The sequence below is a fragment of the Tursiops truncatus genome, chromosome 19 (genome assembly GCF_011762595.2).
Source record: "Tursiops truncatus isolate mTurTru1 chromosome 19, mTurTru1.mat.Y, whole genome shotgun sequence".
Taxonomy (NCBI): Eukaryota; Metazoa; Chordata; class Mammalia; order Artiodactyla; family Delphinidae; genus Tursiops; species Tursiops truncatus.
In genome coordinates, this window is record NC_047052.1 from 53,468,857 (window position 1) to 53,482,634 (window position 13,778).

At 40.1% G+C, this 13,778-nt stretch overlaps 1 protein-coding gene and 1 pseudogene across 1 annotated transcript in view; both read right to left on the reverse strand.

Annotated features, from left to right (window-relative positions):
• Positions 1–10,372, reverse strand: part of LOC101329476 (outer mitochondrial transmembrane helix translocase-like) — a 16,707-nt pseudogene extending 6,335 nt beyond the window's left edge.
• Positions 1–13,778, reverse strand: part of LOC101328627 (uncharacterized) — a 107,472-nt gene that overhangs the window by 83,306 nt on the left and 10,388 nt on the right. The window lies entirely within an intron of this gene.

Sequence of the window (13,778 nt, forward strand, 5' to 3'; positions counted from 1 at the left end):
CAGGGGGAGGGCGGAGGTACTAAAGAGTTTTAAACAGGAAAATGTCGCCAAAGACGGTGTCTACGTGGACCGAAGGCTGAAAACGCCAAGGGAACGGACCAGCCTCAGAAAAATTAAAACCCAAACGAAAAGATACCCGACCTGCAACTGCCACGTCTGGATTTACTCTGGACGGGTGCGGCGGAGGGTGGCGGGGGGGGGGGGCGCTGCACAAATTTACACTGGAAAGAAACTTACGCTCCGCTCTGCGACCTGGGCTCAGCACTCTCCGCTCTCCACGTCCTTAGGAAAGGGCTCCTGTCGTTCGAGGGAGGGCTTCCGGGGCGGGGCCTAGGCGGAGCGCCAGCGGCGAGGGGCGGGGCGAGGAGAGCGCCCAGGTCTGCGCACTGAGCGCAGGAGGGAGGTGCAGGGAGCAGGGCGGGGTTGGTGCGCCCGTTACCTTGACTACATTCCTTTAAGTTACTGGCTGTAACAGTTTTCACCTGTGGGCCAGTTATGTTGGAAGCCAAGATACTTCCTCTTAAGACTAAAAGGGTTTAATAAAAACCTATTTCTCACAGCAAGTTGTTCTGACGTCCTGCTAGCGAGGCTGAAGCAATTCACTGGTCTGGGAACTTGGGTCTCTAGGAGGGGAGAGGGAGGGGTTGACGTGGGCCATTAGTTGGATCCAGGAACACTTCCTAAATTGGAATTAATTTAAGCAGCTTTAAGAAATAGAATGGGACTACTCTCTGCATTACAAATAACAAATACAAAGCTCCCCCTGGGTAGAAATGGGCTATTTCATACTGACACCCTACAAAACTGCTTTTTTTTTTTTTTCTATTCCCCATTCACGCAGAAGGGCAAACTCAACATAGTGCTGAGTTCCACAAACTCAGGGACAGTACCTGGAGGTCTGAGATGGAAGACTAAGACATGTGATCATTTAGTTCACTAAAAATTGCCTTAAAAACAGCAATACATTTTTTTAAATTGTTATAAACTGCATTATTCTTTCTTTTATCCAATGTGTTTTAATTATTTGCCTTTCTAAAACCAATTCTGTAAACAGTGACATAGAGTTGTATAAGCAACACTTTATACAGTGACAAACATCACAGTATAAGTTTAAGCTGTAGAGCATAAGTAACTGACTGACATATACTGTGAAATGATTATCACAATAAGTATAGTTAGGCATCCAGAATTTCATATAGATAACATAAAAAGAGAAAGCAAACTAGAAGAAAAAACTTTTTTTTCTTTGATGAGAACTGCATTATTGTTTAAAAAACTTACTCTATTCCACACTTGGGAGAATTACTTTTAAGTATCTTTCCCCAAAACTTTAATGAAATTCTACTTAAATACATAATAACACAATGTAATTTCAAATTGATTATATGTTCATTATGAACATAATTAGAATTTTTCACTTTTTATTTCCAAATATATTTTAGTTTTTTATTTTCTATTTCTTAAAGTTTTGTCAAGGGTGGGTAACAAAGCCTGAAAAATAACAGTCTTCAGAAGACACTGGGATTTATTTCCATTTAAAGAATAATTAAGTTGCAATATTTCTAACAGCATTTACTAGGGAGGTATATTCTCTTTAATTTGAACCCCAAAGAGAGTAAAACTAGATTACCAAATATACAGTAACTTCATTTGGACCCCCAATATTTTTAAGGCAGTATCTGTTAGATAACATCTACTATAAACTATGCTTTATCACATCCCTACATGTGAAACATTTCAACCAGAGAGACATGGGAATCCATTGAAATAGGATGATGTTTACATAGGGAAATTAGCATACTTAAAGTATTTTCAGGTAAAATGAGCAGACTGTCCTGGTGTATAACTCACAGTAAGTTTAATTATCATGCATCATCTCATATAGATAAAATGAAGAGAAATCAAAATAGGAGAAAAAACTTTTCTTTGATGAGAACTGCATTATTCATTTTTCAAAGTTTTTTTTTTTAATGTGGACCATTTTTAAAGTCTTTATTCAATTTGTTACAATACTGCTTCGTTTTATGTTTTGGTTTTTTGGCCCCAAGGCATGTGGGATCATAGCTCTCCATCGAACCTGCAAGTCCCTTCACCGGAAGGCAAAATCTTAACCACTGGACCGCCAGGGAAGTCCCCATTATTCTTTAAAATACTTACTCTATGCCACACCTGTGATGAATTACCTTGTGAACGTATATGGTGACTAAAAAATTCCTTTTTAAAAAAAAGCAAAATAAAAAGATCTTAGAAGAACAAAATATGCTTAAGCTAGCAGAAGGTAGGAAAAAGGATCAGAGACAAATGAAATGTAGAATAAAACCAGAGAAAATGACAACAGTACAACATCGTTATTTGAAAAGGATAACAAAACTGACAAAACTTTATCCAGATTAACAACAAAGGGAAGACTCAAATGACTGAATCAGAAATCAAAGAGGGGACATTATAGCAGATTACAACTGATTCTTCAGAAATTTTTTTTCAATTTAGAAGAAAAGATTTAGACAATTCTATGCCTAAATATCAGATAACCTAGAAGATATGGATAAATCCATACAGAACACAACCTACCAAGACAGAATTATAAAGAAATTAAAAATCTGAACAAGCCTATAACTTTTAAGGAGATTGAACCAGTATTCAAAAACCATTCAGCAAAGGAAAGCAAGATAGCTTCACTGCAAAATTCAACCCAACATTTATAAACAATTAAGACCAACCTTCCAAGGACTTCCCTAGTGGTGCAATGGTTAAGAATCTGCCTGCCAATGGAGACATGGTTTGATCCCTGGTCCAGGAAGATCCCACATGCCGCGGAGCAACTAAGCCCATGCGCCACAGCTATTGAGCCTGTGCTCCAGAGCACCCGAGCCACAACTACAAAGCCCACGTGCCACAACTACTGAAGTCCATGCACCTAGAGCCCATGCTCCGCAACAAGAGAAGCCACTGCAATGAGAAGCCCACGCACTGCAAAGAAGAGTAGCCCCTGCTCACCACAACCAGAGAAAGTCCGTGAGCAGCAACGAAGACCCAATGCAGCCAAAAATAATGATAGCCAAAAATAAATAAATAAATATTTTTTAAAAATCAACACATTTCAAAGACCATCATGACTAACGGGAATATATTCTTTTTTTTCTGTGTTTTTACAAAATTTATTTGGTTGAAGTATACTCGATTTACAATATTCTGCTAATTTCTGTTGTATAGCAAAGTGAATCACTTATACATACAATACATATATTCTTTTCATATTCTTTTCCATTATGGTTATTAAGGATATTGAATATTGTTCCCTGTGCTATGTAATAAACCAATGGAACAGAACAGAATGCCGCAAAGTAATCCTTTCCAGTACGTAAAGTGTTTTGACAAGGGTACCAAGACTACACAAAGAGGAAAGGACAGTCTCACTAACAAATGGTGCTGGCAAACGAGATATCTACCAGCAGAAGAAGGAAGCTGGAACCTTACCTGCATCAAACGCAGAAATTCGGTGTGCCAAATGATACCATCAACAGAGTGAAAAGATAACCTCTGAGGGATGGAGGTGACGAAAGTCATTTAAAGAGCACCCACGTGTCAGAGATTTAGGTTGATTTCACAGGTGAAGACCAATGATGGAATAAAATACCTTCTAGCCCTGAGGTCTCTTTCTGAACTTTCCATTCCACTCCCGACCACTGAGATTTTGAAGTCAGTGACTCACTCATTTAGCTTCAATGCATTATAATAAGTCTGAACATATTTCCTCCAGTACGTTTTTTCCAGAATTTACCAGGCATTCTTGCAAATGAATACATAACTTCCAAGTGCACATTCTTTACTCCTGGCTTACAGAGGGTGACAGAGGGGGTTGTTGAAACTTATGATCTTACAGCCTATTGGTCAGAAGCACAGGTGATAACGTACATTTGTGCTGCCACCTGAAGTGTGCTGAAAGGGAGGGCAGTCCTGTGAGATCTGTAGGATCTCATGCGATCTCAGTACAGGCGGTGTCAGAATTGAGCTGAATTGTAGGATACACAGCTGGTGTCCCAGGAATTGCTTGTTGTGCAGAAAACTCCTCACACATCCGTGACCAAAAGTGTCAGAAGTGTTCTATGTGAGGGTGTTGTGGTGTGAGACATAGGAGACACAGAGGAAAGAAACACACAGTAGGAAGAAATGCATTTTTCCCTCCACAGGAGGAAGAAAATCAAGTTTTTCCTTTGTAAGAACACCCAACATAATGAGATAACTTTTCAAGATCTTCCAAGTACTTTACCAAGACAAACCATATTTTTGGCCATCAAACAAGTCTTGATAAATTATAAGAATTCAAGTTATACAAAGTATTTCTATGACCACAATGGAAAAACCAGAAATCAATAAACAAAAAATATCTGGAAAAAGTATAATGGAAAATAATGACCACAAATATATGGAAAATAAAGACCTACTAATGAACAAGGTTGGAACAAGGAAGAAATTACAAAGGCAATTAGCATGTATTCTCAACTGAATGAAAATGAGAACAGAACATATGAAATTTACAACTGACCAGTACTTCAGGAGAAATTAAAAACTTGAAAATGGATAGCAATTTATTAAAACATCTGAAAACCTAAGGGCTCTTTCTTTTTTCTTTGTTTGTTTGCTTGGGTTTTGGTTATTTTGGTTATTAATGTGAACTTCCTGCTTGACATGGGACTTACATCCATAACTCAGTTCATCCAGTTCTGAGGCTTACATAGGCGGGGGAAGGCAGGACCAGGTAAAATGGCAAGGCTTGAGGTTATTTACAAACATTTGATTATGATACACCACTTCAAAATGTTATAACTGAGAACACATAGGCCATTGAGGGTAGTTGGACTACAAAAAGTAATATATTTCTAGATAAAATAAAAATGAATGGCTATTCTAATGGGAAGAGAAAACAGAAATTGGAAGTAATAAGGGTAATTATTTAGGAAAAGAATTCTTGACATCAAGATGTCAAAGGTGAAACAATTCCTGGAGATAATACATTCTTACCTGTAACCTTGACTCTGGGAGGTGAAGGTGGGGATGAAAAAACAAAAGGTCATTGAAAGTGTACCAGTCAGCTTTCTAAAAGTTTTGCTGTGGTGACAAATATTCCTGAATTCTCACTGGATTATAACAACAAATATGTATTGCTTCCTCATATGACCTCTATCATTATTATCACCTCTTGCTTATTTCTATAATTCAATTGTCATTAAGGGTAAAATTTCAGTCTACCCAAGAACATTCTTGCAGTAGAGAGGAAACAAGGCTATACAGAACAAAGACTTTGAAAGCGTCCATGTAAACATGCCATTCTTCTTTTTTTTAATATCTTAATTGGAGTAAAATTGCTTTACAATGGTATGTTAGTTTCTGCTGTATAACAAAGTGAATCAGCTATACATATACATATATCCCCATGTCCCCTCCCTCTTGCATCTCCCTCCCACCCTCCCTATCCCACCCCTCTAGGTGGTCACAAAGCACCGAGCTGATCTCCCTGTGCTATGTAGCTGCTTCCCACTAGCTATCTATTTTACCTTTGGTAGTGTATATATGTCATTGCCACTCTCTCACTTCATCCCAGCTTACCCTTTCCCCTCTCCGTGTCCTCAAGTCCATTCTCTACATCTGCATCTTTATTCCTGTCCTGCCCTTAGGTTCTTCAGAACCTTTTTCTTTTTTTTAGATGCCATATGTATGTGTTAGCATACAGTATTTGTTTTTCTCTTTCAGACTTACTTCACTCTGTATGATAGTCTCTAGGTCCATCCACCTCACTACAAATAACTCAGTTTCGCTTCATTTTATTGCTAAGTAATATTCCACTGTATATATGTGCCACATCTTCTTTATCTATTCATCTGTCGATGGACACTTACGTTGCTTCCATGTCCTAGCTATTGTAAATAGAACTGCAACGAACATTGTGGTACATGACTCTTTTTGAATTATGGTTTTCTCAGGGTATATGCCCAGTAGTGGGATTGGTGGATCACATGGTAGTTTTATTTTTAGTTTTTTAAGGAACCTCCATACTGTTCTCCATAGTGGCTGTTATCAATTTACATTCCTACCAACAGTGCAAGAGGGTTCCCTTGTCTCCACACCCTCTCCAGCATTTATTGTTTGTAGATTTTTTGATGATGGCCATTCTGACTGGTGTGAGGTGATATCTCATTGTAGTTTTGATTTGCATTTCTCTAATGATTAGTGATGTTGAGCATCCTTTCACGTGTTTGCTGGCAATCTGCATATCTTCTTTGGAGAAATGTCTGTTTAGGTCTTCTCCATTTTTGGATTGGGTTGTTTTTTTGACATTGAGCTGCATGAGCTGCTTGTATATTTTGGAGATTAATCCTTTGTCAGTTGTTTGTTTGTAAATATTTTCTCCCATTCTGAGGTTGTCTTCTCATCCTGTTTATGGTTTCCTTTGCTGTGCAAAGCTTTTAAGTTTCATTAGGTCCCATTTGTTTATTTTTGTTTTTATTTCCATTTCTCTAGGAGGTGGGTCAAAAAGGATATTGCTGTGATTTATGTCATAGAGTGTTCTGCCTATGTTTTCCTCTAAGAGTTTTATAGTGTCTGGCCTTACATTTAGGTCTTTATTCCATTTTTAGTTTATTTTTGTGTATGGTGTTCTAATTTCGTTCCTTTACATGTAGCTGTCCAGTTTTCCCAGCACCACTTAAAAACATGTCATTCTATTCACACCAAATGGGCCAAGGAACTCAAATGACCAAGCTTGCATAAAATAGGGAGAGAAGAGCAATCCTCTCAAAGGGATGGAAGGGTTGCCTATGTCAATTGGCCAAGCTTGATATCAAAGGGCAGACATACATGACCTCACAGGAGGGTGATAAATGATTGGAAATAATACTGTAATATGTGATTAGTACAGCTTCATCAGAAAGAAGTCCCTAGCCACAGCAATTGGACAAGAAAAATAAAAGGAATCCAAATTGGGAAGAAGTAAAACCGTCACTGTTGGCAGATGACATAATACTATACATAGAAAATCCTAAAGATGCCACCAGAAAAATACTAGAGCTCACCAATGAAGAGGGTAAAGTTGCAGGGTACAAAATTAATATACAGAAATCTGTTGCATTTGAATACAGTAAAACCAAAACATCAGAAAGTGAAATTAAGGAAACAATCCCATTTACCATCGCATTAAAAAGAATAAAATACCTAAGAATAAACCTACCTAAGGAGGCAAATGACCTGTACTCAGAAAATTATAAGATACTGATGAAAGAAATCAAAGATGACACAAACAGATAGAAAGATATACTGAATCCTTCTCCTAGAGCAATGGAAACAGAAGCAAAAATAAACAAATGGGACCTAATGAAACTTAAAAGCTTTTGCAAAGCAAAGGAAACCATAAACAAAATGAAAGAACAACCTACAGAATGGGAGAAAATATTTGCAAATGAGACAACCAACAACGGGTCAATTTCCAAAATATACAACGGCTTATATAGCTCAATATCAAAAAACCAAACAACCCAATAAAAAAATGGGCAGAAGACCTGAATAAACATCTCTCCAAAGAAGACATACACATGGCCAAAAGGTAGATGAAAAGATGCTCAACATCACTAATTATTAGAGAAATGCAAATAAAAACTACGAGGTACCACCTTACACCAGTCAGAATAGCTATCATTAAAAAGTCTACAAACAATAAATGCTGGACAGGGTGTGGAGAAACAGGAACCCTTGTACACTGTTGGTGGGAATGTAAATTGGTGCACCCACTTCGGAGAACAGCATTGAGATTCCTTAAAAAACTAAAAATAGAGTTACCATATGACCCAGCAATCCCACTCCTGTGCATATATCCAGAAAAATGAAAACTCTACTTCAAAAAGACATATATACTCCAATGTGCATCACGACACTACTTACAATAGCCAAGACACAAAAGCAACCTAAATGTCCATCAACAGATGAGTGGATAAAGAAGATGTGGTACATACATGTATACAATGTGATATTACTCAGCCATAAAAGACAATGAGAGAATGCCATTTGCAGCAACATGGATGGACCTAGAGATTTTCATACTAAGTGAAGTAAGTCATATGGAGAAAGACAAATATCATATATCACTTATATGTGGAGTCTGAAATAATGATACAAGTGAACTTAATTATAAAACAGAAACAGACTTAGAGACAGTAGAAACAAACTTACGGTTACCAAAGGGGAAACGAGGGGAGGGATAAATTAGGAATGTGAGATTAACATATACACACTCTATATATAAAATAGATAATCGACAAGGAACTACTGTGTAGCACAGGGAACAATATTCAATATCTCGTAATAAACTATAATGGAAAAGAATCAGAAAAAAATATACATGTAAGTGAATCACTTTGTGGTACATCTGAAACATAGTAAATCAACTATACTTCAATAAAAAAATAAATAAAAGAAAGTTATCTTTACTTTGTTCACACACAAAATACATTCACCTCAGTTCCAACTGAAATGAAAACAAAAAAATGTCTATACGAATACAACTTCCATCACCAGTAAGGATCTCATAATGGTCTCACGAGATCCCTCTTGCTTGGAAAACAGCTTGTTCATTCATTAATATCAGGTCTTGATTGTAATATTACATCAACGGAAGTTGAAAACCAAATGCCATACTACTATCTTTTCTGTTACTGAAAGGATATCCACGGGAGATCACACTACTCCCAGGAAACATTTGCAAAAATCTGGACACACCTTTTAGTGTCACAACTGGGGTAGTGCTTCTGGTGTCTAGTGTGTACAGTTCAGTGATGCTGGTAAACGTCCTACAATGCAGGGAACAGCTTCACACAACAAAGATTTATCTCACTCACAATGTCAATAGAATCAAAAAGTTACACCATGTTAACATGAACTGAAAGGAAAGAGGAGTGTCTTCTTAATAGCAGATAAAATAAAGTTCAAAGAAAATAAAACTACCAAGGGTAATAGCAAATGACATAATGAAAAAAGGGCCAATCTACCATGAAGACCACACAATCCTAAGTGTACATGCACAAAAGAACAGCAGCAAAATTTGTGAAGCAACAACTGACAGAACTGAAAGGATCAATACACAAATCCACAATTACACCTTGAGATTCTGATACATCTCTCTCAGTAATTGACAGAACAAGGACAAAGAAAATCACCTTGCATGGATGAACTCCATACCACCATCAAATCATGGGACAGAATCAAGAATTTTAGGACAACATTAAAAAACAGCAGATTACACATTATTTTCAAAAATATGTCAGGATACATAAATCACAGCAATATCTTTTTGGATGCATCGCCGGTAGCCAACTCCCACACTGAGGTTTGTTTAGAACAAGCTGGTTGACGTGAAATCTCATAGGCATTTTTCCAATTATATCTGAGTCAAAATCCTGAGGATGATTCGTAGCTCCCATCACTATGACCTGGCACCTGTGATCAGTACCCAATCCATCCCAAAGACTCATCAACTGAGCTTTCATCATGGCTGTAGCTTCATGGTCAGAACTTGAACGTTTTCATAGAAAGGAGTCAATTTCATCTATAAAGATGATGGAAGACTGTGGCTTCATGGCAGGGAGAAAACAGCAGCAGGTAGTTTCTGAAATTCTCCATACCACTTACCGGTCAGTGTTGAAGGCTGAAGGTTAAGAAAACAACCTGCTTTTTTGGCTGTAGCCTTGGTAATCAATGTTCTACCACAGCATGGAGGCACATAGAGAAAAAACACCTTTTGGAGGCTGCAGAAGCTTGGAATTTTCAAACAAATGTTTCTTTTTTTTTTTTTTTTTTGGCGGTACACGGGCCTCTCACTGTTGTGGCCTCTCCCGTTGCGGAGCACAGGCTCCAGATGCGCAGGCTCAGCGGCCATGGCTCACGGGCCCAGCCGCTCCGCGGCATGTGGGATCTTCCCGGACTGGGGCACGAACCTGTGTCCCCTGCATCGGCAGGCGGACTCTCAACCACTGCGCCACCAGGGAAGCCCCAAATGTTTCTTTTTGATAGGTAAGATGACTGTATCTTTCAGATCCATAATGACATAATTTAAACCTCCTATATCACTCCAAGTAACATACGTGTTCAGACGGTCTAGTTGACGAGCAGCAATACCCATTTCATATTCTGAAAGCTTCACATTTTTCACTCCAATTGGCTTAATTTTTCTGTTTCAGAGCTTTTGCTTTCTGATTGGATGAATGGCATCCATCATCCATTCGATTGTAAAGTATGTTATTGCATCAAATATCATCAAACAGAAAATTAAACCAACATCATTCCGACTCAGGGGACGAGAAAAGGCTTCAGCATGTTCCATCTTGATTGTTAACAGTCGCATGAAGAACAGGAAATTGTTAACACCACCATTCTCTGCGAAAGGGTGCCTAGGCTGGAAGAACCACCTCCATTTTTGCACTAGGTCGTACCAGTGCCTGTGCAACAATCAGATCTGGTTCATTCTGGCCACCTTCACCTAGGACCCTGGTTCTGAGGTCACCCAAGACAACCCCATGCCCCTGCAGCAAGCCAGCTACCTAAACTTTCCCTGGAAATGGCCTAACTCACAGGGGCAGCACTAACAGAGAACTAAGGGCCTAGGCCAGGTGGACGGCAAGGTGAGGACTGGGACGCCCTTGGAGGTTAATCCAATGGATACCAAGGGCTGCGGGAAGCTGGGGGGTGGCACTAAGGTGGGGTGTGAGAGGAAAGGGAGGTGACCTTTCCAGCTTGGCTTCCCAGATCCGATCTGGTCCGCAAAGGACCTCAGCTGGACCCTTCACCCCTCCCACAAAGCCCTGTGGGAACCCGCGACTCACTCCCTCACAGATACCTCACTTTTAAAAAAAAAAAAAAATATTTATTTATTTTTGGCTGCGTTGGGTTTTCATTGCAGTGCACGGACTTCTCATTGCTGTGGCTTCTCTTGTTGCAGAGCACAGGCTCTAGGTGCGCGGGCTTCAGTAGTTGTGGCGGGCGGGCTCAGTAGTTGTGGCTCACGGGCTCTAGATCACAGGCTAAGTAGTTGTGGTGCACGGGCTTAGCTGCTCCACGGCATGTGGGATCTTCCCAGACCAGGGCTTGAACACGTGTCCCTTGCATTGGCAGGTGGATTCTTAACCACTGGGCCACCAGGGAAGCCCAATACCTCACTCTTCAAAGGCCAACATACAGAGACAAAAGGCAAAAGCAGTAATAGGATAGAAGCATGGGCCAGACCTATCTGCTGGTCTTACATGGTCTACTGGGGAGGCGTCTGTGGCTCACACTGGGGACTTAAACACTGGTGGCAGACATCTCGGGAAGCATTCATCTGCATGAGCTCTCCAGGAGGCTGACATGTCAGCACCAAGACCCAGCACCATCCAACAGCCTGTAGGTTCCTGTGCTGGGACTGCTCAGGCTAAACAAGAAACTGGGTGGGGACACAGCCCCAACCATAGCCGACAGGTTGCCTAAAGAAATCCTGAGCCCACAGCCATCTCTACACATGCATCTACACCTGGCCCTGCCCACCAGAAGGCCAAGACCCAGCTCCACCCACCAGTGGGCAGGCACAAGCCTCGAGACCAGCCTCACCCACCATGGGGCACACGTGAGAAGCAAAAAAACTGAAGTCCTGCAGTCTACAGACAGAATCTGCAAACACAGGCCAGACACAACCCTGGGACCAGCTGGCCCCTGACCCTTGGCTTACAAGAGGGGAGTGTACTGCTGGGACACAAAGGATGTCGCCTAAAGTGGGAGACACTTTCTCATCCCTCCAAGGATGAGAAGCTCAGCTAACCTACCACATACCTAAAAATACAAATAGCAATTTAGACAAAATGAGGCAACAGAGGATTATGGTTCAGATAAAGGAAGAAGATAAAACCCCAGAAGAACTTAGTTACATGAAGATATGCAATCTACCAAAGGAAGAGCTCAGAGTAATGACCATAAAGGTGATCAAAGACGTCAGAAGGAGAATGGATGCACAGAGCAAGAAATGAAAAGTTTTTAACAAAGACTTAGAAAGTATAACAATCCAACAGAACTGAAGAATACAATAACTGAAATGTAAAGAAAAAAACAAAAAACTAGAAGGAATCAACAGTAGACTAAATGAGGCAGAAGAATGGTCAGTGGGCTGGAAGACAGAGTAGTGGAAACCACCCCCGAACAGAAAAAAGAAAAAAGAATGAAAAGAAAGGAGGACAGTTTATGAGACCTCTGGGACCACAGCAAGTGTGCCAATATTCACATTATAGGGGATCCAGAAGGAGAAGAGAGAGAGAGGGCCTGAGAAAATATCTGAAGAAACAATAACTGAAAAATTCCCTAACAAGGGAAAAGAAAGCGTCACCTAAGTATAGGAAGTGCAGAGTTCTATATCCATAGAAAAACTTCACAGTAAACACAAACCAAAAACCTGTCATAGACACACATTCAGAAAGCACCTGAGGGCTTCCCTGGTGGCACAGTGGTTAAGAGTCTGCCTGCCAAGGTAGGGGACAGGGGTTCGAGCCCTGGTCCAGGAAGATCCCACGTGTCATGGAGCAACGAAGCCCATGTGCCACAACTACTGAAGTGTACGTGCCTAGAGCCCACGCTCCACAGCAAGAGAAGCCACCACAATGAGAAGCCCGCGCACCACAGCAAAGAGTAGCCCCCACTCGCCACAACTAGAGAAAGCCCGCGTGCAGCAACAAAGACCCAACGCAGCCAAAAATAATTAAAAAAAAAAAAAAAAAGAAAGCACCTGAAAAGATGCTCAACATCATGGGCTCTTCCACTTTGTACAGCTCCATGGAGCACCTCTTTATTTACTAGGTGCGATGCTGCCCAACTCATGAAGCATTCAATAAAGCCAGTTAGATCTTTCCATTTCCTTGGTTGAACTGTTGTACACTAATTGAAGTCAAGAGTCTGAAAGGCACTGCTATACGATTTGCATTATAGACATTAGAATATTCTGCAACAGAGTGTGGAGAGAATAACTCAAGTACAAATTACGAGTATATAATCTCCGACTTGTATGTCGTTTGATCCCATATTGGAAAGATTGTTATAGATGCTTTCAACCCTGAGATACTAACAGTGCATTGCTAGCTTCTGCTATAAAGTACAGAGATGGAATAAAACTGTTGGAAAAAGGAACAACATACATCCAGTGTTGTGACAAAGTTGATTATTTTATTAGTTAAAACAGGAGACTAATGATACATTCTGAATAAAACAGCAGCAAAATGTAACGGCGAGAGTTAAGTGTGAATCATATATATACACACACTATTCTGAATATTTTCATTAAATGTTCCTCTCCAGAATATTTCTCTCTTCAATTTCCAACAATAAGACTAATTTTCCTTTAAACATAGATATATAAAACTACTATTGCCACTCAATGGAGAAAGTGACCAAGTCTACCCCTGCATTATTGCTACTGGATAAACAGTCCCCAGTAACCTGTCACTCTCCTCTCAGGTAAAAAAAAAGCCCAGGGACTTCCCTGGCGATCCAGTGGTTAAGTCTCCTGGTACCAGTGCTTCCATTGGAGGGGGCACAGGTTCCATTCCTGGCTGGGGAACTAAGATCCCCCATGCTGTACGGCAAGGCCAAAAAATTTTAAAAATAAAAACAAAACCAAATAAAACCCAATCACTTGATATTCTTCCCGCATTGTTCATGGTCAGCTGGTAAAGCATTCTGCACTATAACACACAGTGGTCTATCTATGAAAGGGCACCCTG